Raw genomic sequence first — 6,366 nt, forward strand, 5'->3', positions numbered from 1 at the left:
ATGAATTTCTGATGCTGAAAGTCATGACAGGCCTGCCCCCACCCTGATCCACACATATTCTGGTGGTTGCATGGCAGCCTATCACCTAAAATAAACTTTAAATGCAGAAAAATAGATCTCAAGAGTCTGTTTACAGAAAAAAGAAAAAAAATGTGCCTGAAGTAGGAAACTTCAAGAATGAGCAATTTTGAATTTTTAGAATTTCAAACCCTCAGGAATAAGATTAAGATGATCCAATAGCTGGATGTGCCAGTGACTAGTGCCAGGTTCTCATTACTGTTTTCTTAAGGGAAATAAATTTTGTCTATTTAGGGCAATGGTAAATGAGAAGAAAATAGTTCTGAGCAACACACTGAAAATAAGTCATTTGTTAAAGGCAGGATTGTCTAGTAGCCTTCTTACAATTTAAGAAACACTCCAAGAAGACAATGCCTTGATCTTTTAAGAAAATCTGGTTTGTTGAACTCCAGGAAGATGACTATAGTTTGCTTTTCAAAATTATTTACTACCAATTTTCTTTAGGTGGTAACATCTGGGCATATGAAATATGGCTAACATTGTTTTATTAACAGAAATCTAATTGTAGTTCAGTGTACTTAAGGAACTCTTGAATCAGAGCTGGTTGGCATGACAAAATTCTTATTTCTTGTAAATATAAATCAGTTTATAAAGATGAAATTAGATTAGTGAGTGGTTATGTAGGGCTGGGAAAGGAAAGCTAAGGGGTGTGGGTCTTTCTTTTTCAAGTAATGAAATTGTTCTAAAATTTTTGAGATGAATGTACAACATTGTGATTATACTAAAAGCCATTGGTCACACACTTTGGATAGAACATATGGTATGTGAATATAACCCAATAAAACTGCTTAATAACTAAATAATTGTGCAATAGCCAGAAATAGCAGGGGAAGCAGAGAGAGACTGAGAGGTAAGGAATTTTGTGTGTTTGTCTGTTTTTTGCTTTTTATTATTTTTATTATTGATATAGGGAAAATGCTCTAATAATGATTGAAGTGATGAATGCACAACTATGTGATTATACCAAATACCATTGATTGTACATTTTGGATGAATTGTATGCTTTATTAATATGTATCAATAAAATTGTTTAAAAAATTATTTCTACTAATCAACTTAATAAGCAATTTCATTTGGGCAGTTTTAAACTACAGTTGAAGGATGCTATGTAGAACTTAAGATATAATGAATTTTCTGATGGGAGAAAATAAGAATTAGAATAAGTGATGTAATCTTTCTTCTTTAGAATATCTGTAATTAGGTTCATTTACCTCACAGATGGAATGGCTAAAGACAGGATGAAGTGTATGAAATTCCCATATGTTCCACGCTATGAATCCCTACCAAAAAGAAAAAAGTTTTCTAAGTCTTGTGAAAGTCATTTGATCAAAAATATCTACTTTCCTAGTGATATTTAAGACTAAAAAAAGACATCTCTTGAAGACAGATCCCTTTCCTTCTCTGACAGTTCAGTGCTTAATTCAGTTATAGTTTATCAGACATTCCTCACTTACACTTGCTAGGGAAAAAAGCTTTCCTAGCCTTTTAACTATTTTTCTACCTTATAACTAAGAAGGATTGTATTTAACAGAATATTCTCTAAGTCATCCAAACTTAAACTTAGTGCTTCTTGACATTTTTCCCCCCAACATCTAATCAGTCACCAAAAACTATTCATTCTTCTTAATGTCATATAATTTCTTGCTATCATTTCCACTCCCATCTTTCTTATCCAGGTCCTCCCATAGCCTGGATAATCACAGTAAGCCCTTAAATCATCTCCCATTCTCTAATCTGCTCCCCTACATTCAGTGCAACTTGGATAGTACTTCTCCTCCCAATGAACTTCATGGGTCCTAAGCCCAAACTAATTAACTCAGCTTTAAAGAATAGTTGCTGGAATATAGTATGTTGTCAGTAACTCATCTGCCACCACCTCCCTTCCCAGCCATAGCACTTATTCACATACCCTCTGCATGCTCTTGTGTCTGGTTCCCCATGCAAGTTTCTGCTTTGCTCCCTTGTTATCACCACCCCCAACTGTTGATCCTCCCTACTCAAGTCTCCTTATCAAAGTCCTACCTTCCTTGAAGGCCCACCCTAAATTTCTCCTCCTCCTCCAGAAGCCTTCCCAATTATAGCCCTTGATGCTTTCCGTGTCCTCTGAATTCCTACAATACTTATTGGGTATCCACGTAATGCTAAGCATGCGTCCCTTGTGGAGCCATCATCTTCTTAGGTGTATGCTTTGTCTCAGATTAAGTTGCATTTTCCTTGCATTCTTCTGACCCCATGTAGCACCATGGCAGGTGATCAGAGCACACCTTCTGTGAGTTCCTTTCTCAGCTCTTCAACGTCTCCCGAACCTGAGGACCTCTGTTTTACTCTTTAGCATGGTAAAGTCTTCACCGCTGTGGTTTTGATAGGCTAAAAACAGCCTTGTGTAAGTGTTGGCAGTGACTTCATTTGCAAATTGGTGGTGGAGGGGATGGAGTGGGTGGAATGGGGAGATGGATAAAATATGTCTGACTATAAATCTCAGAATCAGCCAATTTTGAAAATTATAGTCTGTCTTTCTTTTCTGGTTCCTGGTACAATAAACACCTCAACCTACCCCACCCTCCACCCCCCAGAAAAAATACCCTTTCTGATTTTTTTGGTATCTTATCTTCCTTATGCGCTGAAGTATAAATAATTTCTCTCAGTCTTATTGACAGAGCCCAGATACAGTATTTTTTTTTAAGATTTATTTTTTATTTATTTATCTCCCCTCCCCCCCACCAGTTGTCAGCTTTCTGTGTCCATCCTCTGTGTGTTCTGTGTCCCCTTGTATTCTTGTCAGCAGCACCAGGAATCTGTGTCTCTTTCTGTTGGGTCATCTTGCTGCGTCTGCTCTCCATGTGTGCAGTGCCACTCCTGGGCAGGCTGCACTTTTGTTGCATGGGACGGCTCTCCTTACGGAGCGCACTCCTTGCTCGTGGGGCTTCACTACATGGGGGATGCCCCTGTGTGGCTCGGGACTCCTTGCACACATCAGCACTGCACGTGGGCCAGCTCACCACACAGGTCAGAAGGCCCCAGGTTTGAACCCTGGACCTCCCATATGGTAGGCAGACGCCCTATCCATTGGGCCAAATCCACTTCCCCAGATATAGTATTCTTGATTTTACTTCTTTTGTTTACCTCCTTTTGTACTTGTTTCTATTCAGATTAAATTTTATATTCAAAGAAATTTTGGGAGATTAGGATTATAACTCCAAAATCCTTTATACACACACACACACACACACACACACACACATATATATTTAGGAGGTTCTGATGATTGAACCCAGGACCTCGTACATGGGAAGCAGGCACTCAACCACTTCAGCTACACCCACTCCTGTATACACCATATTTTAATGTCTAGACTGCAAGGAAATTTTTCAGCAAAAGAAACTTTTGTGGTTTGATAATTAAGATAAGCAACTGAGCTCAGAGATGAGGGACTTGCATTTGAATGCAGCCTTGGCTCAGTTTGGGCCTTTTTCTTTCCTCTTCTTCCCCATCTCTGAGAAAGAAGCATTGTCTCTTCTCCTGTCAAGACTACCCACTCTTCTTGTCCTCCTGATCTTATTTTTCACATCTTCTCTACTTACCCCCTTTTCCTGTATCTTCAGTCTCCTTCTTCCAGGGGCTACTTGTACTCTGACTATATGATCAAATCTCTCCTATAAAACCTTTCCCTTCACCCTGAATTCCCCTCAAACAACCCCTCACTTCATCCATTCTTAGCCAAATATCTTGAAGGAGGCACTCTGTTCACTTTTCCATTCATTTATAATAAATAATGCCTTAATTACTTATTGAACACCTACTATATTCCAGACATAAGGCACTGGGAATAGTGGAAGCCAAGGCATCAGCCCTGCCCTCATGAAGTTCACCCAAGAGCAGCGCGGCCAAACCTCTACCCTGGCCTTGCCACTGAAACTGCTCAGACCAAGGTCTCTGGGACCTCCTATTCCCCAATTCCAGTGGCTCTTCTTAAGCCTTTCCCTTTCAATGGCATCAGATACTATCAATAATAGTTAACGTCACAAAACATAATAATTCACACTTAGAAATCATTTGCCACATCCGAGGCCCTGCATTGAGTGCAGAGAAAAAAAAGCACAGAATCTGCCTTTGGAAAGCTGAGACGAAGAATATGATGCAACCCAAGTGGACAGGGCCTTCCCTGTGGCCAGCTTCATTGGAAAAATACTTCATAAAATGCAAAAAGTTTATTATTTACAAAAGATACTCGATATTTTTACCATTGTTCTCAATACACTGATTAAACATAACAAAGAAGTGTGAATAATGTCAGGAATAAGGGCCTGACATGCTTTGGTAAACTTGTTGCTAAGAGTGTTCACCATTCCTGTTTTTGTCTGCACAGACCAGCCCTTCCATGTGTCCCCAGGATTAAAAACTGGACTTGCTCTTCGTTGGTCAAAGATATTGTACCCCATAAAAATTATGGCTTTTGACATGTGAAAGTACGGATTTTTCCTATTCTGGACTAAAAGGACAGCTGCTATAGAGGAGTTGTTCCTCCATATTTTGCTGGCTCATCAGCCCCCTCCTGCCAATATAGGTTCTCAGCCCCTGTCAAAGTACCTCTCTTTTCTCTGAGTCCCCAGAAGCTGTCTTTAGTGTGTTCCATCTCAGGACATCTGCTACTAGTCTCTGGTTCCATGACAAGCAAGGTGGTTCCATGTTGTGTCTTTGGCAGAGTGGAAGAGAAGAGCATTTTGTGTTTCAGGTTATGGGATGGAGTCAGAGTCAGGATGTCCCAAAGCAGTGTTGCTGAAGCCCCAACATTTTGCAGAAGGGTTAGTGAAGCTAGTTCTTTCCTTTCTTACGCCGACAGCCAGGGTTCAGGCACTGCGACCAAACTATTCTCAGAGCTTTTGCTCCTGTATTTCCCACCAAAGCTTCCTGGTTAAATTACTAGTTTATTACTCCCTCATTACATCTCACCCACTCCTCTGACATAACCAGGTATATCTGCACCCCAGATATGGCAGGATCCAGGCTCATGCTAAGACAGAGGTCCCCATTAATAGTTCCCACACACAGCTATGCCCATGCTGGGGCCAAACAAATGGGAGCCCACAGGAAGCACTATTGCTCATGAGCCACAGTTGAGGAATGGCCCCAGAATGTACGGGGAAGGGCCTCGCTGTGAAGGAGGTCGCCTGTTCTGACACCCCCTATCAGGGGCCTGGAGTTTTACCAAAGGAACAACTTAGTCAATGAACATAGATCTTGCCAATAACCTGATTGCTCCTGGAATCTTCCAAAATGAGCCTTTTCATCCTCTTGGTCAGGAGGACACTTATTTATTCCATCTTCCTAGGATAGGTGGTCCTGCCAGACCCCTCTGGCAAGGCTGCCTGCTGGTCCATATGACAGCTTTGTGCAAACTAGAAAGACATGCCCCCCTTTTGACAGAATCAGCTGGAGATGCAGAAACACTTCCACCACGCACACCTCCTCAGATTCTCCCTGCCCAGCAGTTCCCCAGAGCAGACATCTCTTGGGGAATGAGGAGCAGAGTCAGAGCTATAATGACATACATTTACATACGTAAAAAACTGAAACCCAAAGAAGAGAAGTAATTTACCCAAGGCCACACAACATGCCCAGGTCTCCTGGAGACCCGCTCATATGCCCTCCACTGATCGCGCCCGTGTGTGACAAGCAGCAGCTTCGTGGCCTAACTGGAGGAGCCAGGGCTTCCTTCCCCAGGGAGAAGAGCAGGCTCAGGTGCTGACAAACAGCCCAGAGACCCAGTCTCTCCCATTCTGTTCTTTTTACATGTCGCCTCTCCACTTGGCATAGAAAGAGTATCTCATTTCTGGGTACTCAGGTGATGGCAAAAGGCGAGGATGTAAATGGAGGCAGATGACTGAGTAACAATCTCTGCAGTCCATTCCTCACGTCCCAGCCCAACACCAAAGAAAACCTGCCTCTTTTGTCTACCTAGAGCAGTGGTCTCAAACTTCACTACGCATCGGAATTAAAAACACAGATTGCTGACCCATCCCCGGGGTTTCTGGTTTGCTGGATCTGAGTGGGGGCCCAGAATTCACATTTCTAATAAGTTCCCAGGTGCTGCTGCTAATCCAGGAGCCACACTTTGAAAACCACTAGCCTAGAAAAATAGACAACCCCTCTTTCATCCCTCACCTTCACACTCGTTCTAACTCCTCTCTTTGTCCTTTCCTTTGCTGCTTCCTTCTTTCCCCCCTCTTTTCATTTTCCAAAGCAAGGTGGAATGAGCCAACTCTGCTGGGGCCTGGGTTCTAGTTCCAG

The sequence above is a fragment of the Dasypus novemcinctus genome, chromosome 4 (assembly GCF_030445035.2).
Source record: "Dasypus novemcinctus isolate mDasNov1 chromosome 4, mDasNov1.1.hap2, whole genome shotgun sequence".
Taxonomy (NCBI): Eukaryota; Metazoa; Chordata; class Mammalia; order Cingulata; family Dasypodidae; genus Dasypus; species Dasypus novemcinctus.